The sequence below is a fragment of the Schistocerca piceifrons genome, chromosome 5 (assembly GCF_021461385.2).
Source record: "Schistocerca piceifrons isolate TAMUIC-IGC-003096 chromosome 5, iqSchPice1.1, whole genome shotgun sequence".
Lineage (NCBI taxonomy): Eukaryota > Metazoa > Arthropoda > Insecta > Orthoptera > Acrididae > Schistocerca > Schistocerca piceifrons.
Window position 1 is genome coordinate 211700336 of NC_060142.1, and position 27633 is coordinate 211727968.

Consider the following 27633-nt stretch of genomic DNA (forward strand, 5'->3'; position numbering starts at 1 on the left):
CCGTGAAACTGCTGATACTGCCTGCAAGCACGCAATCTGGTCTATCCTGCAACAGGCAAGACACCTCGGCCTGGCAAATGTTCCGTCATTATGAGGAGAACGAACCTGGTTCCTTGCTACCTGACGCGTGCACGGAAACGGAAATTACAGTTACTAGAAACGTAAAGGTCTAAATGGACAGTGTTATCAGAAGATTAGATTCCCCTACTTTTAGCCTCAAATGGAAACCGAACTGGAAAGGAAGATACTGCACCGCTATACGATTTGAATGCAATCTAGTATCGGGTGATAAGGGAGAATGTTGGGCTGGTCTTCAAGTTGCATCTTACCATTGTTGTTTAGGTTCGTCTATATTGGCAGTGTAACTTACCTCAGTGGCGTATACATATTTCACAAACAAACAAGATTCTCTTCTTTTCCTGTCGTTAACTTTTCTCTAATACTACACAGTAACTGAATAACTCAGCTGTCTTAATTAAATCGAAATACTCTGCTGATGACATATACTATTCTCCTAGTCAAGATGACTAGAGCAGCGAAGAGAATTAAATTATCATTCTGCATCAGGACGCAAGCATAAACTTTTTATTCTGTTTAAAAAATGGGAATTTCAAAATTCTGATTAGTAGGGGGATGTTAGTACGACTGGTGTTACTGAATATAAAATTAATTACAGCAAGTATTAATTCTGCTAAAAGAAACCACGCCACACATTTCACGCACCCTCAAACTTTCCTTACGCCTCGTACTCTCCTGTAACAGTTTGTCATTGGTATCACTTCCGGTGTTGGGCCTTCACTTGAATGTTGTATAGATTTTATATTCCAGAAGCTCTTATACAGGCCTTCTGCAATTTCAGTGTTAGTACATTTGGTGTAATACAACTCTCCCCGATTTATAGCTTTACAGAAACAAGTGACCGAAGAAGAATGGCCGTTCTTGAGAAATCAGTTAATGAATACAAGTTGTTACGTTGTCTCGTGTAGGCGAAGAGAAGTGATATTGCAACAATGCAAACACTGCGTGCTTTATGACACAATAATTAAGTAAATTTTTTATTGGGGAATGAGAAAGAGGATGCACTATTGCAACCAATGCAAAAATGCTTCTATCGGACGACAAAGGAGACTAATTTGCTGCTGTTTTAGAAGAATAAGACAAGGGGGAGGGGTACAAGTTGCCTCATTCTACCTTCCTCAGCACTTTAAAATGTTTCCTAAGAATTTTGGCATGCCATCATATTCGCGCTTTTTGTAACTCAGATCTCACTTCCACAAGCCCCTCTAACTGTAACTCGCTCACACTCACTAGTTCATCGCTGCAAATCGCTCATACCCATCACCCATTCTCACTCAATCCTTCATCCCTACTCACTGTCATTATTTCTTTGTGTCTCTCTAACTGCCACTGACTCCTATCTCACTGCCACCTCCTAATTCGTTCTCTCCTACTACTTCTGTCTACTCACTGTCACTGTCGTCCTCTTGCTCTCTCTTACTGCTACAGTATAGTTCATTCCTTCGCACTGCTGCTGTCTTTTCTCACTGTCACTATGTTTCTCTTCCTCGTTGTTAATGTCATAGACTCTGACTCTCATTATCACTGCCCTCAGCCAATTCCACTTTCTCCTTCTCTTTATTCCTCTCCCACAGACACTGTTTACTTCACTCTTTTCCTAGCATTGTTCTGTCACTGCCATCTATTCCACTGTCACTGTGCCCCTCTCTTCCTTTCACGCTACTATTGTCTCCTTCGCTCTTTCTGTACCACAACCACAGTGTTTACAAATTTTCCAGTACTTATTACTTTTCCGTCTCTCTACTACTGTCAGTGTCTCCTTCTATCTCTCAGCATGGAAATTACGAGTATGTTCGCATGCCAAAATTTTTGGGAAAACTTTTAAATATGCTCATAAAGATAAAAATGAGGCAGCTGGTACCCCATTATTCAGTCAGATACTTTTAAAACAGGAGCATATATGCCTTTTTTGTACTCCGATAAGAGCATTTTTCCGCTGGTTCCCTTCTTTTCTCTGTTAGAGCAGGTCATGTCACTTACATGAAAAGAATATTACGGGTCAATAAAATTTTGATAGTTTGCTAACGTGCAATTGAAAGAACGCAAAACTAATTTAAAACCTCAGTCAGGATTTTACGTGTACGAAAATTTTGCATGTGCTTTCGTACTACAACATAGGGTTCCAATGATAACAGAGATAGTTTGCAGCATATTTCTCCTAGCTACGTCACTTTGTACATTAAACTTTCGCCTCACACCGGGTACTACGTGCGTATTTTACTTACACAAGTGGGGTAACTTCGAACCCCTGTAACTCGAAAACGGATAAAGACACCAAGAAAATTCTCAGGGGTGTTCGAGATCGGGATCTTCCGTCTTGAAATCCGCGGCTCGGTGTTGGTACCCGAAAACCATGTTTTTGGGGTTATCTCAGGAACCGCCCATGAACTAAACGGATCCTCGATAAGCCCTTTAAGGCGCCCCACAGACCACATATAATGCAGAAAGACACAACCGATCTGTTCTATTTGCCTAAGCCAGAGGAAGTGGGTAATATTCAGATTTTGACCTTGTATTGTAGGATACTTACAGTAAGACGATCCTTGTGCTGGGCAATCAAACGGTCTCTAGCCCAATGACTATCCAAAACGCTTGACCCTACCTTTCTGTCTCCAATTGAAACCGAGGTATAAGCCCTGGGACAATCCGGTTTTTATGCGCGGCGTTTAGGAACATATTATGTAGCGCATGCTGTTGCATACGTACCGATATACTAATAGAAAGCCTCGTTAATCAGTTGAGTGCATTTATCAACTACCTTCATACTGCTGGAATGACTGGGTTTGATTCAGATAATTCGGTGAACGCAAGAGACTGAAAATCATTAGTAACAGTTTTACGTTTTTATATTGTTTATGACTTCCTTGATCTAGCTGGCTATCGACATGGAGGTCCTGTGTTCGAGTCCGTGTTGTCACATCACATTTTTTATGTAATGGGGCCATTCAGCCTAGTGAGGTCGAAAGAGGAGCTGCTTAGCTAAATTAGAATCAAAACTGACGACCTGGCTCACGAAGCGGCGCCTCGTCAAAAGAGGGGAACGGAATCACACAACATTTATTTGCTTACGTGATGTGCGAGTACCGACTATCACAGAAACTACAGTCCACTTGAGACGTCAGTCACATAACAGAAATTACATATTGTTTATAGTGAAGAAGGAAACTTAGACTCTTTGTCTGTCTTGGTTAGGATTGCCATGAAATAGGCCGTATGTAAATTTATTGTTTAAGAGCTATCAACGATTGGCAGCGCTAACAGATAAATAAATTTCAGTAAAATAGCACAGCTTTTATTGAAAACAAACACATTTTTGGAGGAAAATTCTCAGTATTGCAAGAAGTTTTTTGTAAATATTTCAAATTGTTACAAAATTTTTATACGCAGAAATTGTCTATTTATTATAGGTCTTACAGTGGGCAAATCCGATTGTGACGGACGTCGATCCGCCGTTTTACAAATCGAAAACACACTGTCTGAAAAGTCGGTGACGTAAGCAGTATGTGAAAGCATGAAGTCGCAATTACGCCCATGAATTCTTCATCGGGCAGCGGAATCTTAAAAAGCATCAGACCGCAAAACAAACGAAGGGAAAGAGGTACCTGGCTGCATCTAGAATGTGCCGATGGAATGCTAGTGATAAATTACCAAAGCACTCATAAAAACTGGTTTCGGCTTTTTTTGTCTGCAATTTAGTTTATGTCCGACTTTAACGGGCGGGAACTCTGCATATTTCTCGAATGTATGCTGATAAGCCGAATAAGATAACTTTTAAAAAGTCCATGCCTGACAGCCATTTCCGAACTAAGAGCGGGTACAGTTTATGTCTGCGACCTCCGCGGAAAAATTAACTCGGAGAAATATGACAGCCAAGAATTTTACGGGTCCTTATAACCTCTGCTTCAAGCGCACTGACAGCTATCGACGTAAACATTGCAGCGAATAGAGGCGGCCAGATATACTGCCATCTAAAAGTTAATAATTGCTCAGTCTTTTTGACGAACTCCTATAAGCCGAATAAGTGAGTGTACAGAAGAGGCTGCTTCAAGGCCGTCAAAACAGATCGACAAATGTATGGAAATTAGAGATTGCGCAATAAGTCTGCCAGCAGTCCCATACTGAATGATAATTTCTTCTTGTATTCATGATATATTGGACAACATTAGGCCCCATTCTGTACTATACTCTATGGATTGCGCATCGACGGAGGACACCGAGTATGGGCAACCACTGACACAACGAAGCAGCAGACACTTTCTACTTAGAAGAGTAGTTATTGCAGAACTCATTTATCGCCTGTATGATATAGGCGATAAGATTGTAAAGTCTGGTCGCTGGTTAGTACCGTTTGCCTAACCAAAAGGAGAGAACGGAAACAGAAAATTTTGAAACCACACAATATAAAATGAGCGCATTTTATGAAAGTCTATACCGTTAAACATATGATAATTATTGTACGTGGACAGATAATTAACTTCAGATAGAATCCATTGAATTATGATAAATGGTCTGTTCTACCACTATGTCATTTTCAGCAATTCTACATTGTTTATTTCAGTTACATAGTCAAGGTTTTTGAACTACTTTTATGTTAAGCAATCGACAGTACATTGAGTGATGTTATCCAGTATTGCGACCAGGCTAATATTAAGCCAAGAATGGGACAAATGTTGTTTCAGTCTTTATTTAGAAAACGGAAAGTCTTAACCAAGGTCTGCTTTTCCGAATACTGTAATATTACAAGAGGTAATTATATGGTTTTAACAGTAAACTTCCTATTGTATCGTCAGTCACTGGAAACTGATTAGCATCTCGGTAAGCTTCTTGCGGCTCTTCGTTGGATCTGGTCTCTCTCTCTCTCTCTCTCTCTCTCTCTCTCTCTCTCTCCTCTCTCTCTCTCTGTCCCCTCGCTACTTGGTTAGAGTCCCAAACCTATGAGGGATACTCACGAATTTTTCAAATTGATTAGTACGCCACTTCTTTCGTGGATGTACTGCTGTTATTCAAGACTCTTCAATTGAATCTCAGCCTGGTGCTAGAATCATTCGAATCAACGTAAGGGCAACATTTTCGTACGTCTGTGAGTCCTTTAATGTCGCGAGAGCAGCACATCAGTTGTACGTCGTATTTGGGAAATACTGATGATGGAAATATCAAATGTATTATCCGATGAACTTGAAGTCAAATGAATTGCTAGGAATGTGGGTGTTTGGTCCAGTTTTTACCCCAAGTTAGTACGTGGGTGTCACTTCTGCCGAGTGCCTTCCGGTAGTTAAGCAAAATGCACGGTGCATCATGGTCGTGAGAGTGCATCTAGAGTGAAAGGTATGCATCTAGAGTGAAAGGTAAAGCTGGCCTCAGCTCGAAGGTAGATTTGAACACTGGAAAGCTTTGCTCGGTACGTTATTACTGGAGGTGGTATGCCCTAGCCAGTGAACTGTCTTCTCCAACTAGTTATAGGAGACGCTTATTGCACGTGGTGGAGTCGAAATCACGGTTAAACTTTTTATTTTCATGTATAGAAAACATTGTCAGATATGATCAAAGCAATGAGTTTGTAGTGATACGAAAATTTTGATTCGGTACCACACACCCCGCCGTCTACTAATAATATGTGCTTTTCGATATGGTTTCAAAACAGTCAATGACGTGAGCGAGGGAGATAAAAGGAGACAGCCTCTCGTACATTTGGCGTCACTTACCGCTTGGTTTCTGTGTAGGAGCGATTTCCCGAGAATCAGATTCCTAAGTTCATAAATCCTTTTGCGGAACAAAAACAAATAATAGATTGTGTGTAGCTATCCCGACTCGTTTTGGAAGTCTGGAATGGGTCTACAGTCAAAATATTGCTGTCAGTGCACTGCAAGTAGGATCGAACCGATGTCCTTGGATTCAGAGCTTTTCTGATAATACTATATACTTTCGACTAAAGTCCACAGACTGTATTTCGGTACTTAGAATTTTAATTTCGATACGTATTTCGGGCTAAAGCTTCTTCGTCAGGGTTTTCAACGTTCGCAAGAGTCTTTCGTCTTGATATGGTGATGCAATTGCATCTGAGAGATATTGTGATGTTATATGAACGTAAAACACACACGAGCGTGTGTGAAAAACGGTAAAAAACTCTGTACCGTTTTTCAGTATCATTTACACAATATCTCGTTGCAGTAAGAAAATTATGGCCTCCAACAGCAGTTATTTCTCTCCAATGTCTCGTACCCACAGAGGAGAACTTCTGTAATCGAATATCTTTGGTCACAATGGTTTTTTTTTTATTTTCAGTGTTTTCCTTCATACATTTGTACGACGTATGCAATAAAAAGCAAACAGTCTCGAGGATTTCTGTCACTGGCCACGAGTGAAGCAGTTTCTCACAACAGTCACATATTTTACAGCACCGTAGTGTGCTTTATAATGGCGCTCGTGTGTTTTTACATTTATGTATCAAAATAACATCTTTCAGGTGCGACTACTTCACCAATTCAAGACAGAAAACATCAAGTGAACGTTGAAACCCTTCAGGACGAAACTTTCACTCCGAAATACGCATGGGAAACAAAACTCTAGGAACTGGAAAAAAGAAAAAATTTTATAGATTTGAATTTACAGTGTTTTACGTAACATCTACAAACTAGTTCTACGGATATGTAGTATAAACGTTTAATAATAACTACATTTTACGGACATAGCTTTCGTATGAACTTTTCGTTTTGTAAACGAACCTATCGATACATTGTAGGATTCCGAATGTGTTACAGACTCGAATACGTTATGACCACCACCTGCCAAAGTTTGTCGGTGGAGTTCTGGTTCACCCTGTATACAGATTTCATCTACACATAAAGGCTCAATGGGTAGAAGTAATCAGTGAGCCTTGGGTTTATTACAGTGAGGTGGCAAGTCATAGAATAGCGATACGCATTTATAGAGACGGCGGTAGTATCGCATACACAAGGTATAAAAGGGCAGTCCATTGACGGAGCCGTCATTTGGAAGTAGGTGACTCGTGTGAAAAGGTGTCCGATGTGATTATTGCCGCAAGACGAGAATTAACAGAATGGTGGTTCTAGCTAGACGTATGGGACATTGCATTTCGGAAATCTTTAGGGAACTGAATATTCCGAGATCCACCGAGTCAAGAATGTTCAGAGAATACCACATTTGAGGCATTAGCTCTCATCATGAACAACGCAGTGGCCGACGGACTTCACGACCTAGAGCAGCGGTGCTAACCGACAAGCAAAACTGTGTGAAATAGCTGGGGAAATCAATGTGGGACGTGCGGCGAACGTATCCGTTAGGGCAGTGCGGCGAAATTTGGCGTTAGTGGTCTGTGGCAGCAGACGATCGACGAGAGTGCCTTTGCCAACAGCACTACATCGCCTGCAGTGCCTCTTCTGGGCTCATGACCATACCGGTTGGACCCTAGGCAACTGGAAAACCGTGGAGTGGTCGGATGAGTCCCGATTTCAGTTGGTAAGAGGTGGTGGTAGAGTTCGAGTGTGGCACAGACCCCACGAAGCCGTAGGCCCAAGTTGTCAAGAAGGCACTGTGCAAGCTGGTTGTGGCTCCATTACGGTGCCCCCCTACATGGAATGGACTGGGTCCTCGGTTATGTTCGACTACACAGAGACCATTTGCAGCCATTCATGGACTTCATGTTTCCAAACAAGGATGGAATTTTTATGGATAACAATGCGCCATGTCATCGGGCCACAACCGTTCAAAAATGGTGTGAAGAACATTCTTGGACAGTTCGAGCGAATGATTTAGCCACCCAGATCGCCCCACTTGAATCCAACAGAACATTTATGGGATATACTTATGTGGATATGGTGTCTGTTCTTTCGGACATATCCGAAAGAACAGACACCGTTGATGACCTGCAGCCGTCTAGAACGAAATTAGAATTATATTAATATCTTCTGCTGCTAACGAGCATTGATATATATCAACTGGGACAGGTGAAAATGTGTGCCCCATCCGGGACTCGAACCCGGGATCTCCTGCTTACATGGCAGACGCTCTGTCCATCTGAGCCACCGAGGGCACAGAGGATAGCGTGACTGCAGGGACTATCTCGCGCACGCCTCCCGCGAGACCCACATTCTCACCTTGTATGTCCAAACACTACATTCGTAGTGTCCCACTCCAACACACTCATTACTCGTGGAAGACATTCTTACCAAGTCCCGTAAGAGTTCGGGGAATATGGGTGCACTCACACAGGAGAAGAAGTTCATGGCCGGTGTTGCCAGAACTATATACTTATATGGATATGGTGTCTGTTCTTTCGGATGGACACATATTCCCCGAACTCTTACGGGACTTGGTGAGAATGTCTTCCACGAGTAATGAGTGTGTTGGGGTGGGACACTACGAATGTAGTGTGTGGACATACAAGGTGAGAATGTGGGTCTCGCGGGAGGCGTGCGCGAGATAGTCCCTGCAGGCACGATGTCCTCTGTGCCCTCGGTGGCTCAAATGGATAGAGCGTCTGCCATGTAAGCAGGAGATGCCGGGTTCGAGTCCCAGTCGGAGCACACATTTTCACCTGTCCCCGTTAGCAGCTGAAGGTATTAATATAATTCTAATTTCGTTTATGGGATATGATCGAAAGGTCAATTCGTGCATAAAATGTTGTATCGGCAACACTTTCGCGATTATGAACAGCTATAGAGAGCATGGCTCAATTATGTCTGCAAGGGACTTCCAGCGACTTGTTGACTCCATGACACGTAGACTGGCTGCACGTCGCCGGGCAAAAGGAGTTCCAGTACGATATTAGGAGGCATCCCATGACTTTTGGCACCTCAGTGTGTTCAGTGTCAGGTGAGACTAGCGGGGAGGGCACGGCTTCGAAGCGCGCAGCCCTCGTCTGTGCCGGCACGGTCCACGCAGCAGCCCGCTCGCTCGGCGCGCTATGAGAAGCGGCAGCAAAAACTGAGTGGGGGCATTCCGGCGGCGGCGGCGGTCATGCACGGCCTTCGATGATGTGTGGGGCAGGCGCGCAGCATCGATTCGCGTCGCCTTGTGTTTTATCCGAGCGCAGTTCCCGCCAGCGCCCAGGTGCGGCGCGCGACAAAAGCGGCGCCGTAACGAGTGTCGTCCCGGCTTCTTGCCCCGCACCTCTTCTGCCCGGCGTGAAATAACGCAGCCCATATACGCCTACGTCCCCAGAGTCGACCCGTCCCCCCGTCCCCCCACCCGCATAAAAATGCGAGGTTCCCCTGCATACTTCGTCACAGAGCCTGCTGTCGCCTGAGGCGCCGTGACAGCGGTATTATTTCTGTGCATTACTTGCACGACTCGTGGTATAAAAATAAGGGGTTCTTTACGCCGACCCGGATCCGGCGCACATTGATAATTTTTCCCCGCCACGCCAGCTAGACGGCAACCGCCGCGTGCTTCCCCTCCCCCTCCCACCCCCTCCTGGCGCCAACGTTCAATTTTTGTGTTGCTGCCGGAATGGCGAATTCGTCACAAAGGAGACCGCGCAGACATCCTGTTTTCCGCACTTCTAAACACGGCTCATTGTTTTAATCGTGATGACGTCACTTGCGCGGCCACTCTCCCGGAACGGTCTGTGTATTGAAAACGTGCAGTTATTCAACCGAATTCGTTTCTCATTGTTTAATATCCGTAGCGCTTTTTCCTCTCAGTCGGTACTATTCGTGTGCAAACCTGCAATGAAATATGTGTTACATAGTATTTGTAGTCGTTTCCTCTATACCTGAAATACACTATTGGTCATTAAAATGACGTGCTACAGACGCAAAATTTAACCGACATGATGAAGATCCTGTGATATGCAAATGATTAGCTTTTCAGAGCATTCAAACAAGATTGGCGCCGGTAGCGACACTTACAACGTGCTGACATGAGGACAGTTTCCAACCGATTTCTCATACACAAACAGCAGCTGACCGGCGTTGCCCTGGTGAAACGTTGTTCTGATGCCTCGTGTAAGGAGGAGAAATGCGTACCATCACGTTTCCGACTTTGATAAAGGTTGGATTGTAGCCTATCGCGATTGCGGTTTATCGTATCACGACATTGCTGCTCGCGTTGGTTGAGATCCACTGACTGTTAACAGAATATGGAGTCGGTGGGTTCAGGAGGGTAATACGGAACGCCGTGCTGGATCCCAACGGACTCGTATCACTAGCAGTCGAGATGACAGGCATCTTATCCGCATGCCTGTAACGGATCGTGCAGCCACATCTCGATCCCTGAGTCAAGAGATGGGGACGTTTGCAACACAACAACCATCTGCACGAACAGTTCGACAACGTTTGCAGCAGCATGGACTATCAGCTCGGAGACCATGGCTGCGGTTAACCCTTGACGCTGCATCACAGACAGGAGCGCCTGCGATGGTGTTCTCAACGACGAACCTGGGTGCACGAATGGCAAAACGTCATTTTTTCGGTTGAATCCAGGTTCTGTTGACAGCATCATGATAGTCGCATCCGTGTTTGGCGACATCGCGGTGAACGCACATTGGAAGCGTGTATTCGTCATCGCCATACTGGCGTATTGCCCGGTATTATGGTATGGGGTGCCATTGGTTACACGTCTCGGTCACCTCTTTTAGTATTGAAGGCACTTTGAACAGTGGACGTTACATTTCAGATGTGTTACGACCCGTGGCTCTACCCTTCATTCGGTCCCTGCGAAGCCCTACGTTTCAGCAGGATAATGCACCACCGCATGTTGCAGGTCCTGTACGGGCCTTTCTGGATACAGAAAATGTTCGACTGCTGCCCTGGCCAGCACATTCTCCAGATCTCTCACCAACTGAAAACGTCTGGTCAATGGTGGCCGAGGAACTGGCTCGTCACAATACGCCAGTCACTACTCTTGATGAATTGTGGTATCGTGTTGAAGCTGCATGGGCAGCTGTACCTGTACACGCCATCCAAGCTCTGTTTGACTCAATGCCCAGGCGTATCAAGGCCGTTATTACGGCCAGAGGTGATTGTTCTGGGTACTGATTTCTCAGGATCTATGCACCCAAATTGCGTGAAAATGTAATCACATGTCAGTTCTAGTATAGTATATTTGTCCAATGAATACCCGTTTATCATTTGCATTTCTTCTTGGTGTACCAATTTTAATGGCCAGTAGTGTAATCCAACCTCCCCTTACCACCTTCCACGGCGGATATACTCTGAAAAAAAAAATCATTGTATGAAAATGCTAACTGGAACGTTGGGGCTATTCAGTCAGCTTCTTGAAAGGATTTCTCTCTACGTGCCCACTGACACAATTTCAAGGTGACGTGTGATTGTGTCCCGTAAAGGTATGTGAAGATATTTATGAGATGGTAGTGAGACAGCAGTTTATGCGACGGGTAGTCGCTTGAAAAGAGGTTACGAGATCAATAAAAGCAAAAACAGGTAATTACGTCAACTGATAATATAGGAATTAGATTAGAAAATAAGAAGCTCAAAGTAGTTCACGTGTTTTACTATTTGGGCAATAAATTAATGGCACATGTAAAGAGGATATAAAATATACAGGTGCAATAACGAGAAAAGCTTTTCTGAAAAAGAGAATGTACTTGGCCATTAAGAAATAGTCGATATCGATTATAAATTTAAGCCTTATATGTACTTGTCAGCAGTGCAGCAGCATCGTTGTAAATGAAACGTGGACGACTAATACTATGGACAGAAAACAGCAGCTATTGGAATGATGTGTAACAGAAGAGTGCTGAAGAGTACACGGGATCAGTAATGGAGAAGTGCTGAATCTGATTGGGGACAAATTATCTTCAGGGCACAACTTGACTATAAGGACTAGATTGTCGAGAGAGACCGGGGCTTGAACATAATAACTTAGTTCAAATGGCTGTACGTTGCAGTAATCAGAGACGAAGAAACTTAAACGTGATACACAGTCGAAGTTCGCTGCGTCAACCTCGTCTACGGACTGAAGACTACAATAATAACAAGAATAACGATTGTGCTTAGTGTAACTGATTGCGAAGCGGGTGGTTGATGGCTGAAGGCGAGTAAGATGGTTCAAATGCCTCTGAGCACTATGGGACTTAACATCTCAGGTCATCAGTCCCCTAGAAGTTAGAACTACTTAAACCTAACTAACCTAAGGACATCACACACATCCATGCCCGAGGCAGGATTCGAACCTGCGACCGTAGCGGTCGCGCTGTTCCAGACTGAAGCGCCTAGAACCGCTAGGCCACCAGCGGCCGGCGGCGAGTAAGAACTTAGTAAGAAAATCCACATGTGAGAAAACTGTTAAAGGGCTGGACATCTTAGAAGACGTTGAGGCGAGGTAGAACTTTCAGCTGTTATTCATTAAGTGCATCTTGTAGCGTCGTATGACAAAATACCTTGTCCTTGGGTCTAGTTTAGCGATGGACCTCTATTTCGCGCAAAAACCAAAGGAATATTCAAGGAGACATTTGTCTACTTTCATTACGCAGAGCTACAAATGAGTTTCGTATTCTTATATGTGGTACCATAGGGGAACGTTATCTGGGATGTATGTCATGAATTGATATTTCTGCGTCGTTAGGCTACTGTTATATTGTGTAACAAAAATCAGAGACCATACACATCCAAGCCAGGTCGACCTCTTTCTACCTCATCTCTCTGTGTTCTCTGACACACACATACACACACACACACACACACACACACACACACACACACACACACTGGAAGGAGGTAGCCAGATTAAAATGTGTGTTTGTCGAACTATATTTATGAAAAAACTATTCAATAAAGGTAATGAAGCCCTCGCCAACACGATTAGAATGCCATGAAAAGCAATGTCTTACAGGTATTCAAAGGGAATATTTACAGTGCTGATTTCGTCTCTTTAAGTCTAGTTGTGATTGAAAGCAGGTATATGAGGGGGGGGGGGGGGGGGGGGAGGGGGAATGTAAGCAGGTTCTTCTTTATAGTCTAATTGTGAGTTCAGAAAGCGACTGGATGACAATGTCACTGTCCCTCAGGAAGACAATAGCAGATTTTTTTGTTTCATTTCTTTATCACTATGTGTCCAAGTGTTCCCCGTCAACGAATCAAACGCATTTCTGGCACTTACAGAAATATCACGGCCCATTGTTCAGGCACTGTATCGTTGAGTCAGCCCGACAAACATAAATGTACTGTTATCTTTCTCCGATTACCAAAGTCCTGTTTACAATATTGAGAAAAATAACCTCTGATTCTCCAAAGAAAATATTTCCTTTGAGCAGTACAATCTTTCCCCGCCCGTTGTATTTATCACTTGATGGTCAGAGTAGCAGTGCTGAAACAACTTTCTAGTACATCATAATACAAGTGCGTATAACCCAGGCACGACGAAAACTCGGCATACGTATCTCTGTTGCTTACTGTAAGACACACTGCAGAAATCTGGAAGTATTATGTTAATGACAAGAACATAGAAGATTTTAGATTTCACAAGACTAATAGCTTTGATGACTGACGTATTATTGCTGCTGAAAGCATCCTTGTGCTAACTGCCAGCTACACACGATTAATTGAAAATGCATTTTAGTCATATAAGCAGTAGCTAAATACTAACAGCAGAACTTATTGCGCAAACGAAACACAATGTGAACACTTACTTTTGAAAAGTTGTTTGGTCTAGCTCATCGTACAAGTGTTTAACATTGTATCCTAATAGCATTATTCTTGTTTTGGGCAGTGTTCCATCCAGTTCGCCATAAGGTTTTACAGTATCGTCACTGCGACTTCTCCTCTAGTTTTCTGTTTGACTTAAATAGAATTCAAAATAAGGAAAATTAAAATCGGGTGATTATTAGGACAAGGAAGCCTTTTTAGTCGAGCGTAGTATGGTGACTTATCTACGATGTTAAAATTTCTCTTTACCTCTACATATCCTTCAGCACAATGAGTCATATTCTAAAGTCTACTGTGCCAATTGCAGTTACCATATTGGTAAAAACAGATAAGACGATTCTGAAACATTAGAACCCAGCTCAAGACCGATCGAGTTATCAACGCCTTCCAGGCATGTGTAAACCAAACCAGAACGTAGAAACCGACTCACCTCTCATATATTATTTAGAATGTAATTATGAAACTTGAAACAATTGTACCAACAACTTAAAAAAAACCACTCATTTAGTATCATAACACTTAAAATTTGTTTACCATTACGTGTCAAGATCGTGTTAGTGTTGTTACATATGATATCTCTTGACGAACAAAATAGATATGTCAGAAAGTGTGATGCAGTGAAGCATCATATCTTACACTTCGATATACTTGGTGCTTAAGTAGCTGCAGCATGTAAACCTCATGAGTCAAAGTGCTGTGTTTCAAATCTAGTGTGAAACTGATAATTTCATAGTGAATTTCTTCTAACATTCTGTATCTACACATAAGTAATAGTAATAACTATCCAGAACTTCTGCATATTTTCGACAAACACCACCTACTTTCACACCCAGAATAAAGTTTCTGTGAATGTGCCCCATCTGATGATAGCTGGCCAGTGGATTCAAAATCGTTTCAAAAGATTGCGAAGCGACTAGTTGCGACGATTAGCATTTCCTTACTTAGTTGGTTTTATGGTTCTTTTATATTTGTGCCAATTTTTCATGTTTAGGACACCGATCATAATTGATAATCTGTTTTACGTAGTCCAATATTATCGGCTCCTGTTCTCCATATTGCCCCTCCCCCTTCCCCCAAAAAAATCCCTATTGCAAAAGTTAAGTTAACAGTTTCCGAATACCTTTTCGCCACTATCCGATGTTTTATAGAATGTTGCCTATTTTTTCTATAACGATTTCGTTGTCTTAGTTACTTAACCATTTAAATTTCAGCTTCCGTACACACATGCACGCATGCACGTGCGCACATAGACACGTACACACACACACACACACACACACACACACACACACACACACACACACACACGCACGCACGCACAAAGGCATGGAGAGCGAGAGAGAGAGAGAGAGAGAGAGAGAGAGAGAGAGAGAGAGAGAGAACGAGAGAGACAGACAGACAGGTTGAAAGAGAGAGAGCACTGCTGTTGATACTACTCCGATTATTTAAGACCCCTGAGCAACACAGCAATATATAAAATTTAATTAGATGTTGCCACGACGATATAACAAGTAGTTACTTAACGCGCAATTTGTCGTAAGACATCGTGGTCGTACAGCATGCGAAAGATCGTAGGCAGAACTTGCAGTGTCAGATTCGCTCTGTGGATTAGAACACGTTCAGATAAACGTGAAGAAGTTCTAGCAGAGATAGAAGGAATGGTTATTGAGACAATTCGCGACGCTGCGAGGCCGCAGCACGTGCTCTGTGATTGAGAAATCTCAGCGCGGCGTGGCGTAAACGAACCAGATGGCTTCGGTTATAAGGCAAGCGACAAGTGGGACGGTGCTGACGATGCGTTCGTACGCTGAAACACGACGCTGCTTCCACCAATGAGACACCTTAACAGGCAAAGCTCGTGTCCTCGCGGGAGGTACCGTACTTCTGCGCTGCTCTACTTCAAGAGAGGAATGCGCGTTCTGAACTCTTTGACAGTTGGAAATAATCGCAACTGATGCAATCTCAGTAATTACCACCGGCGAAAGCAAGTCGTTCACAACGGAAGAGGTGCTGCGGCGCGCGTTCGGTGCACATTTTACGCTCGTGTTCCTCTGCTTATGTCACGAATTTGTACAGCTGTAAACGTCTGATTTCCTTACAAGACCACCTGAAAGCGTCAGTATTCTGTTTTACATCATTTGAATGGAACGCAAAACAGCATTAAAAATTTATTTGGCAAGGTGGGCATTCGTATTCTACAGCATGCTACATGCTATGCATGAGTACATCTATAGCTCGATAAGGCGGCGACGTTTAATAGCTGTGAATTGTATTTAACCGATGGAGATCTGAGTATCAGATACTAATCCATTTGAGGGAGACATTGCAACGATCGTTACCAGGTATTAACGTTTCATTCTGAGTCTCTCACGAGTGGTACTTTGGATCAGTCCTTTTCTCAAAAACCTTATGCTCGTCATTCGCACTGTATACACAATTGTGATTTCTTACGACGCCAATATTTTCATTACAGTGTTGTTCGGTGACTTCGCATCAGATTATAGCTCGACGGGCTCGTAAGTAGATAAGAGGACTCGCTATCCAACCAGACGATCACCTCCGCCAATGCGCAGAGTATCTGAAACATGTGAAGCCCTTCCACGACTCTGGTTCTGTGTTAATAAATAATTAGGACAGCCGATTGTACAGACAAAGGAAGACGATGTATCCTCCTCTAATTGCATATTGTCTGATAAAACGTGGTAGTGTTCAAACCAGCCAATCCTTTGGTAACTATGGGGGGAAACAAAAAAATGTTCAAATGTGTGTGAATTCCTAAGGAACCAAACTATTGAGGTCATCGGTCCCTAGACTTACACACTATTTAAACTAACAACCACACGCACATCCATGCCCGAGGGAGGATTCGAACCTCCGACGGGAGGGGCCGCGCAGTTTGTGACATGGCGCCTCAAACCGCTCGGCTGGGGGAAACAATCTGTATATTGTTTATCTCGACAAATTAGTAATTCATAAATACATATACACAAAATTACTTGGATCTTTGTGATGGCCAATTGCCTTTGTTTTGTGGTATTGTCGTACCTCGTAGAGGTTTCCTCTGGTCTAGATGCAGGCCTTAAATGTGTCATAACAATTTGTGTTCCGAAAAAGGCAAAAAATTATGATAAAATACTCATAGGTGTGTGTGTGTAATAAATACACATATAACATAAGACATGTGGGAACATCGATGCAAGCACAAGAACTGACGAAATGGCTCTATGGTCAATGTGAATTAATTAAGACAAAGCTCTTAAATGAGTTATCGCTGTGTTCTCTCGCTTCAAAGACTGAGAAAACAGATACGGCTAGTTATGAAAGGCTCGTATAGAGGAATTTATCATGGAAAAAAATTTCTAGAGAAAAAATTACTTTCTTTTTGGAACCGCAATTCCTGTCGTGCGTCTTGCACATAAGGTATAGAAGTGAAATGTGGAGGCTGTAGGTCGCATTTTCATGAGAAATTTCCGCATATAACTTCATTAATCAGGTAACACTATTACCTTACTATAGCACACACACACACACACACACACACACACACACACACACACACACACATACAACTTTCTCTTTTACTATCATGTTTCGTCTTATCTACAAGGAAACAGAGAAATCTTAAGTATTGCTTCCTCGTAAATATGATCACGTCAATGTGAAACTTATGGTTTCCTCGAGAACTGAAAGCAAAATCAAATGGTTCAAATGGCTCTGAGCACTATGGGACTTAACATCGGAGGTCATCAGTCCCCTAGAACTTAGAACTACTTAAACATAACTAACCTAAGGACATCACACACATCCATGCCCGAAGTAGGATTCGAACCTGCGACCGTAGCAGTCGCGCGGTTCCGGGCTGAGGCGCCTAGAACCGCTCGGCCACCGCGGCTGGCCAACTGAAAGCAAAGGGACGCATTATTAATTCATACGAAGTTTGTATAGGTAAAATGTTTCCAATATGACGACACTTGTGATTCCGATGCCGTCCCGTCCACAAGCCGAAACCCCTCGCTAATGAGCTAAATCATAAGTTTCCTTTTTGTGTCTATAATTATTTCGTATATCTCATTTACTTACAACTACTCACAGCTACTTACAGCCCACTAAAAATGCAAATGGTGAGATTTTTTTCTGGCGTTCACAGTACCACAAGACTAAATATGTTACCAAAAGCAAGTGAACTGCTATTAAATTATTGTTAGTCATCTTTCATAGAGCTCGCTAGCATTAATCCTTCTGCGCGCCGCTCTTGCTCCACAAGAAATCATTTTTGATTGCTGACTGAAATATTGGCATACGTCAGCTCTAGGTAGTGTGGGGATCCCCCTTCCCGTGACATGGAAACATTAAACAGTGAATCAGTTGCGCTTAGCTGCGTTGAACTTTAATAATAATGACCTCAACAGACTGTTATTATTGATTCGGCATAACCCAGCAGACGGCTTGATGTTGTTCTTACCCGAAAATGCTTGATATATGCGCAATAGTGCCGGCATTTATGATCGTGGGGTTGCTCGTAATAGATGTGACAAGGACAATATTAACAGCAGACAGAAACGCACGGGTCGAGGAGGGGCTCGAGAATAGCTCCGTGAGGAAGTACATGTACAGCTAAATGACGGCTTTCAGCACGAAAATTGATGTCAATCGACTCTTTTTTCATCCTCTTCTTGCCTAGATGATAAAGGTAAACAAAATGAATAATATCTAAAGGAAGGCACTTCGCTGCTGTTCTACAACTAACATTTATTTGCTCACAAACTGGTTCCTTCGTTCTTAGGCCATCTTCAGCGACGAGTGCACGTCACAGCAACAGAGAAAATGACGTACGACTTACAGAGATACACGTACAGAGCTATACGTACAGAGCTCTCACAATAATATATATATATATATATTATTGGTGTTTTGCCCTTAAAGAGCGCATTTGGACTAAAGATAGTCACTTTTGCAAACGAATAGAGAAGTTCATTTTACTGCTGTTTCCTTACTTGTGCATAATTGATCCTTACTATAAAAGAAGTAGGAAGAGAATTGTGTTTTGCCATTTCCGTGTTTTCTTTTTGTTAATATTGTCATTTTCTGCCAAGCACCAACGGAGAATACAGCTAATTTTTTCAATTAAATGGTTTGGAACTAAATGTCTTGTATTTTCATCTGCTCACTGAATAGGAAGACACAGAGAACACTAGGTGTGGCAATAGTGACGTTATGTAATTGCTTTCAAATGCAAATATCAATTACATTCACTCTGTGAAAGAAATCGTTCGTGTATTTTTTTGTTAATTATTATTTTGGAGTTTAATGTACAAGCTATGGGACTACGTAAACAGAAACTTAGGAGCGATGGTTGATTTATTTCTACATACACAATTAAAAAAGTAAATTAGTGTTTGGCGTTCGGAACATGACTTTAAAACTGCTACTTCAATACATCTCAATTTATAAAGAAAAACTTTCATTATTGTTTCCAGCTCGGGTTTGTTGCAATTAAATTTAAGTCATATTCACAATTGCATCTGATTTTCTATTGTACTTCCACATGACCGAAAAAAAAGGAAATACGAGATAATGAAAGTTGAATGTCCTTAATACTTATACAGGGCGCAGCTACAATTCAAAACAGTGCGCTTAAAACAGGAATTGTCGTGTCTTATCAGTGCAAGATGTATTCCAGTACGTGACCACAAAGTTAAAATCTATTTCCGTATCCAGAGCACACAATAGTTGATCTAAAAGTATTCAGGTGTGTAAGAAATAATTTGAAATAGCCATGTTTTGTGGTGTGTGTGTGTGTGTGTGTGTGTGTGTGTGTGTGTGTGTGTGTGTGTGTGAAGTGGGAAGGGGATTCGTCCATACAAGTGCTAGTAGTTAGGGGCTAATCAGTAACTGTTTTCTTCGGTGTCTTTGGGAGCCCGGTATCGCCAGCTATCTGATAAAAAGCAGTAAACTGAGAAACCTGACGGCTGCACAATTAAACGCGTTAGCTGAAGTCAAAATAGTCGAAAGCTTGCATAAATTGCTCGTCGATTTTCAGACGTTTAAAATACTGCAAAACGTGCCTCCTATGTAGGCCACAAAACAGAATAGCACTATTCAGTGCACCATCTAATAGATTAAGAGTTAATGAACGGTAGAAAATCTCATTCAGTGATGTAGCATATGAAACATGGTCATATTCTATAATTAGAAGTCAATAAATGGGTTCGTGAGGAGGACAATGATGTATTGTTCTGTAAATGCCAGCAGCTAATTTCAAATTCTTCATTATTTTTTAATCCATCTTGGAAATGTCTTAAGCGTTGTGTTACAACCCGATCGTTCAGTTTGTCTGCAGCCGGGCACCATTCTGTTCTCAAACTTAATTATACATAAGTCTACACAGTTTTACAGACAGATGGAGCTCTGTTCTATTTATTTCGGTTGGTGATGGTAAGTATTATTAGAAATCTGTCATTAAAATTTAAAAATACGAGCCGGCAAAAGATGAAACAGGAACATTGTAAAATAAGCGGTATCGGAAGTTTGAATGAATAGTTTTAACTAAACCATCCACAATGCAAACGAAATAGCTATGTCAAAAACCGAACATGCAATTAACTTTCAGCATCTTTCTAACCTCCACACAATTCTGTCACTCCGATTTTGAATCTGCTCGTTGTATCACTGTCATAATATTGTTCAAACATTTACTGGTATCCATCTCTTGCAATACTTCGAAGGAAGAGAGTGTGAATATGGCAATCACAATAACAACATTTTTAAATTGTGTATTATTGGATAATAGCAGGCAAGAAATCCTTGAAAGTAGTACATCTAATATTTACCACTGTTACTGTCGTGTTAACAGCTCAATAAAGTTAACGACTACGTGAGTAGGTGTCTACAGATCATTTACTTAACTAGTAACATAAGGAGAAAGTAAAAAATTTACCCATCAGAAGGTTCTCATAAAGGCAGACACACATTCCTTACAGAAGCGAATTTCCTATGCATAACGAGGAAAATCCTCGAATTACTACTGAATATTTTACCAGCAGATCGTATAAAGAAACTAGTTCGCTTTTCTTGAGAGCTCGGACAATGATACTCAGTTGACATCATACTATTCCATGTGAAGAGTAATTTTCGAATAATGATGACGAAATGACTCACAATATGCACAGCAATATTTTCATCCTTGTCGGTCGGCTAGCTTAAGCGAATGTTTTACAGCTCTGGTAAAATGTGCAGTTCACATCGTCTCCAGGGCACAGCGAATTTTTCTTTTTTTTTCCAAATGATGTTGAGTAAAGACGAGTTATGGTCCGAATCTAATATGTTGATGGGTTCTTACGTAACCGCTATAAGCCCTGAGGAAGTATGATTGTAAGGCTCTTAATCGTGTAGATCCGCGCTCAGTTCCCAAGTCGATCACTTCTTTTCAGAATTTTCTTATTTTCTGAAAACCAGTTTGATTTGTTAACTTTTATCTATCGTGTCTGTGAGTAGCTGCGTTGTCTATACTCCGGAGTTAAAAGAAACGTTAATTACTAATAGCCAGATATTATGCAACTATTTTTCACGACGTGAAACAGCTGGTCCACCATCTTTGAATTTCAGTAAGTCCCTTATTAATAACTGTTCAAAATTAGAAACTTGTGGAAATGATAAAATTTTAATTGTGCTTTACAGTAAAAGAGGGCCAAATCCAGTTACGGAGACGAAATGCCATGACGAAATACCTCCAGACCAAACAGTGCAGAATGTCCTTACCGACACAATGAATAAGAGTCGCCAAGAAAACAGTTCACGTGACTAACAATAGATGGCAAAGCTTTGAATATCGACATGGCGTGTATGTCTTCCCCACAACAATATCGAATCTAGAAGTCGTGGTGTCGCTGCAAATGAGGGAACAGTAACTGTGGGCATGTGAAGTGGTATCTGAGGCGTATCTACAAGCTCAATGGAGACAACAGTGTATGAACGCTTCGAATGCCAAATGAAGGAAAAGAAAGTTTAATTTTCCGTCCACTTAAAGGTCATAAGAGACGAACAACTAACTCAGATACACTTGGCTGTGGAAGCGACATCGGTATTGGACAACAATGATAATAATGCTAAACAAGTCCAGCACGCATCTGCATTTATTTGGGAGGATCTGAATATGGATAATTGAACCCAGGTTGGAAACGTACCCTCAAAACTAGATCATTTTGACAGAGATGGAAACGAATAGCAAGGATAGGCTACCGAAAGTGTCAACTGTTGACAGCTTTATCTTTAACATAATTTAGAAATATGTACTTAAGATACAGTTATGAATAAAACATGCCAGTTTAAAACGCTTGTTATTGTGACACTAAAGACCTTATCTCTCCATAAAGTATTTGTCCGAGAATCCTGCACGAACTGCCACCTGGCGCTTAACAGAGAGGAAGCTACTTCGCATTCTCGTTGCAGAATAATTATACATCAACAGCATTTTGTCGGCAGCGGAAGGAAAGATAGCTGCGTTTCTCATCACCATACTGTATCCGGTATCCTGAGGTCAGTCCGAAGCCATTCCGCAGTGTTTCAAGAAGTGAAAACATGTTACACTGTTGGTGATTCGCCCGTTGAATTGGGGAAACCCCTTTGGAGCTATTTTAGAAGAGTAGTCTACGCTCCAGCACCTACTCCCTTCCTCCATCTTCATCGAAACCACCAACACTCTACCTGAAATCGTCAGTTGTCCACACTGATCAGACACATTAACACACGCTATTCACACTCTGCTTAATCCATGGTAGTGAAGAAAGTATTTTCAATTTAGGCTGCTAAATCTCAATGTAGACAGCACAGACAATTATAACGTAGGACTTTTAATAATAATAATAATAATTACTATTATTATTATTATCATGTATATAAGGAAGCCGCGCGGGATTAGCCGAGCGGTCTAGGGCGCTGCAGTCATGGCCTGCGCGGCTGGTCCCGGCGGAGGTTCGAATCCTCCCTCGGGCATGGGTGTGTGTGTTTTTCCTAGGATAATTTATCTTAAGTAGTGTGCAAGCTTAAGGGACTGATGACCTTAGCAGTTAAGTCCCGTAAGATTTCACACACATTTGAACATTTTTTTTTTGTATAAGGAAATTATGTTAATTAAAAAGGGCCAGCTATGTCCATACTTACAACACCAGAAGATGATGATCTTTATTATTCATTATGAAAGCTGCCAGATGCTCAGAAAGGAGTTCAATATGCTCCCAAAATTTTGTTGTCCCTAGGCTTACACGGTACTTAATCAAACATAAACTAACTTACGCTAAGTACAACACACACACACACACACACACACACACACACACACCCATACACACCCATTCCTGAGGGAGGTCTCGAACCTCCGGAGGGGTGAGTCGCGCGAACCGTGGCAAGCTGCCCAGACCACGCGGCTACCGGCGCGGCGGAGGTGCGTCATTACCTGCAAAACGGATCTTCAATCTGACGCACATAAATTAATTAAGAGGGGAGGGTCTGACGATTCAATCACCGATTTTGCTCAATTTTTGCAAGGACTTCCTACATTCGAAATAAAGCGATAGGTGTTTCCGCTTCTGGCTGGACACTCCAGTTTTTGAAGACAAAGAAAGAGTGTCAAAGGTAATGAAGGTAAATTTTGTTTTCAGTGCTATACACACAGAAAGAGCGTCTAAAAACAAACATTTTTTTGTTAAATATGAAGTCCAAAGTTAATAACGTTCGAGTTATTAATTTTTTTTTTGTTTCATGCTGTAGCTAGTGTATCCGTCATTCTGTGCGTCTAGTAGAGCGAGGTCGGCGGTTGAGGCGTTAGACTACCAAACCGCTGGTCCATGTTCGATTCTTGATAGTAGTTTCTTTCATTCCATCTTTTTCGGTGTATCTGATAATATTCTGATAATATGAACACTTTTCCTTGCCTTTTTTTAAGTACATACTTATCTGAATATTAATCACTCCTCTCGATGTTTTACTTAAAAAAGGCAAAGAAAAGTATTCCGTCTATCGGAATATAATTAGATACACCGAAAAAAATATAGAATGAACAAAAGCCTCGACCAGGAATCGAACACGGACTAACGGTTTGGTAGTCCAACGCCTCGACCGCTATTCCGCCGACGTTCTGCCAGACGCATGGAATCACGGGTAGCCCACCTTAACTACAGCAGGAAAACACGAGAGGGTTAAGAACTCTAATATTATTAACTTTGGGTGCCACATGATGTCGCCGGCCGGGGTGGCCGAGCGGTTCTAGGTGCTACAGTCTGGAACCGCGCGACCGCTACGGTCGCAGGTTCGAATCCTGCCTTGGGCGTGGATGTGTGTGATGTCCTTAGGTTAGTTAGGTTTAAGTAGTTCTAAGTTCTAGGGGACTAATGACCTCAGAAGTTAAGTCCCATAGTGCTCAGAGCCGTTTGAACCATTTGAACCACATGATGTCAATACAAATGATTATTTACTGACAGTCTTTCGATGCACAGCATTAAAAATAAGAGTTTCCACCATCAAATTTGATCTCGATTTTTTTTCAGAAACTAGTTAATGCCTAGCAAAAAGTTGAACCATGTGTCTCTTAATTTTCAATACAGATCGTTCTTGCAAAGTTCAATCAAAATCGGTGACCAATATGTCAGACCCTCCCCTTGTTAGAAAGTCTTTTGAAGGTGGGTGAACCCTTGTTAGCAGTTTTCTTCCCTGCAGGTGGCCAGCACACACACCTACGGGTGCGTGTTAAGTAGCTGGCATGCAGGGCGGAGAGGGCAGCACGGTTACAATACCTTTCCTTGCTTTTTTTTAAAGTACATGCTTATCTGAATATTAATCACGCCTCCCGATGTTTTACTTAAAAAAAGTCAAAGAAATGTATTCCGATTATCGGAATATTATTAGATGCACCGAAAAAAATATCGAATGAACAAAAGCCCCGACCAGGAATCGAACACGGACCAACGGTTTGGTAGTGTAACGCCTTGACCGCTATTCCGCCGACGTTCTGCTAGACGCATGGAATCATGGGTAGGCTACCTTAACCACAGCAGGAAAACACGACAAGTTTAACAACTCTAACTTTATTAACTTTGGATGCCACATGATGTCAATACAAATGATTATTTATTGACAGTCATTCGATGCAAAGCATTAAAAATACGAGTTTCCACCATCAAATATGATCTCGATTTTTTTTTCAAAAACTAGTTAGTGCTCAGCAAAAAGTTGAACCATGTGTCTCTTAATTTTCAATACAGATCGTCCTCGCAAAATTCATTCAAAATCGGTGACCCATATGTCAGACCCTCCCCTTGTCAGAAAGTCTTTTGAAGGTGGGTGAACCCTTGTTAGCATTTTTCTTCCCTGCAGGTGGCCAGCACACACACCTACGGGTGCGTGTTAAGTAGCTCGTATGCAGGGCGGAGAGGGCAGCACGGTTACCCGCTGCAGTCTTTGTCAGGTGACGGGCAGCAGTTGGAGGCGGGGCGGAAGGCTCACTTGGCGCCTCCGGGCCGCCGGGCGGAGCTGCCGCCCCCGCCGCAAATATTGGCTGGGAGTCGCCCCCCCTAACCTAGCGCCGAACCCCAGCAAACAAAAGAGCCGCAGCCGCCGCAACTGCCACCCCACCCCCGCCCTCCGCCTCCGCAGCGTTTATATGAAAAGCGCGACATGAATGGCAGGAGGAGAAGGAGGCGGCAGACGACGGAAGGCTGTTGACTCTTGCACTTTGGCAGTGCCGAAGTTTTCGTGAGCCCAGCGAGCACCCGCTGTACTGCCGCCCGCGGAGATCGCTCGCTGCCTCGCTTCATTAGCTGCGCGGTAGGTAATCCCTGCGCTCGGCTGATACGAACAAGGTCAGAGGGGGGCGACGAAAAGGACATCGGAGGAGGGAGGAGGAAAGAAATGGGCTACAGCCAATTAAGTGGACTCAGATTCGCGATCGTTTTATCGTCCCAATATAAAATGCAGAACCGTCGCGAGATAACGCTAAATAGCTGCTCCTAGTAATGCGAGGAACCACGTAGGGAACCGAGCTATTACGCAAATTGATTCGCCTTTCCGTTTTATTTTCCACAGCCTTCCTTCCGACGTCTTGTGCGCCTTGTATACAACTTTGCTGCAAAACGCTGCACTTATGTATTCTGCCGTTCCTTACAGTGTCAGTTGTATGTCAGTACTTCGCGTTCGAATGGTAGGCACAAATTTGTACTGGCCGATACATGTGGTAATTATTACATAGTTCAAGATCTTCTTGTACCATTAAAGCAACAGGGAGCAAATGCTTCCATATCTCACGCCCGATTTCGATCTTGGGAGGTCCGCACGCTTCATCACAGTGACAATTTAAAAGCGAGAATCAAACAGCATTACCCTGACAGGTTGACTGCATCGAAGATAAAAGGAAAGAGAGATTAGTATTTGGCGTCCCGTCGGCTGCGAGGTCGTTAGAGACGTTGTACAAACTCGGATTGAAGAGGGAAATTGGCCACGTTAGTTTCAAAGAAACCATTGTCCTAAGTGATTTAGGGAAATCGTGGGAAACATAAATACGAATTGTCCGACGGGGGTTCGAACCACCCTACTCCAGATTGGAGCCCTTGCTCTGTCCGTATTGAAAGACGCCATCCGTGTTGTGGGTAATACTTATATAATCATATCGACAGAAGCATTCATTGTCATCTACAAACAGTTTATTTACTTTAAAATATTATTGAAACTACGTAAATTTATAGAACATTTCAAATATGATCGCATCCTCTAACTGAACGAGACTGACATATTGTCCTGTTCTTATATGCTCGATTGCGGATTTCATTCATATATACAACAGAGAGAAGACCGTTAATTTGCAGAATCGTTATATGCTGGCCATTTGATACTTTTACGGAACTTTGCATATGAGTGCTGGGATGCGAAGAAAAAGAGGAAGCAGGCCAGAATTAACTTGGAGCAGTTTAGGGAAGCTATGGAAAATCTAAGTTTGGATATCTCGAAGAAGATTTAAGCATTGACGCAAGTCCAATATCTCAAATGTTGCGTTAGTTTCCAGGCGCAGTGCTGAGCTTCATGAACAAGTACGCGAATACTGCCGAAACTGCAGCACAGTTGCGGTGGATCAGGATCCAGCTGTGCCGACTTGCATTGCCTTAAGATTATTTAAATGTGCGGTATGTTTTCTCTAAGATACCGTGATTGAGATGAATGGTAAAATGAACGAGGATGGAAGACTTCGATTTGACCAGGAGCGTGTGGATAACAGTACAGCAAAAAAAAAAAAAAAAAAAAAAAAAAAAAAAAAAAAAAAAAAAAAAAAAAAAAATGGCTCTGAGCACTATGGGACTTAACATCTATGGTCATCAGTCCCCTAGAACTACTTAAACCTAACTAACCTAAGGACATCACACAACACTCAGTCATCACGAGGCAGAGGAAATCCCTGACCCCGCCGGGAATCGAACCCGGGAACCCGGGCGTGGGAAGCGAGAACGCTACCGCACGAACAGTACAGCGTTTTGAAATGAGGTCACGTATTTTAGTCTGCCCCGTGGAATTTGCTGCAGAGCAGGTCAAGCACTGAATATTACGATAGTGAAATATGGAGCCACTTTCGCGATTCACTGTCTTAATAGTGAGGTGGTACCGTGGTGTTGTTGGCTTTCATCGATGACTATAAACGCCTTTAACGATGTGTGAAGATACGGCATGAGAACATGCAAAATAACTTCAAACACATGTAAAGAGTATAAGGTATCTGTTTCCAATAGAAATTGTACGTCTATAACTGTTTCGGTACATCACACATATTTTATAAACACCTGATCAGTCTGTAGATGCTAACGTCACTGAGAATATGTGAGATGAACTCTACAGTGTGGCAGTATGGAACATATTATAAACGTTTAAAAAGACGTACAAGAGAGGCATACATATA

At 42.4% G+C, this 27633-nt stretch overlaps 1 protein-coding gene and 1 non-coding gene across 6 annotated transcripts in view; both read right to left on the reverse strand.

The window, feature by feature from the left end:
• The window catches only part of LOC124797809 (homeotic protein spalt-major-like), a 545966-nt gene that overhangs the window by 481311 nt on the left and 37022 nt on the right, over positions 1-27633 (reverse strand). The window lies entirely within an intron of this gene.
• Trnat-ugu lies at positions 8054-8128 on the reverse strand. Its single transcript has one exon. It is a non-coding gene; the product is annotated as a tRNA-Thr (tRNA).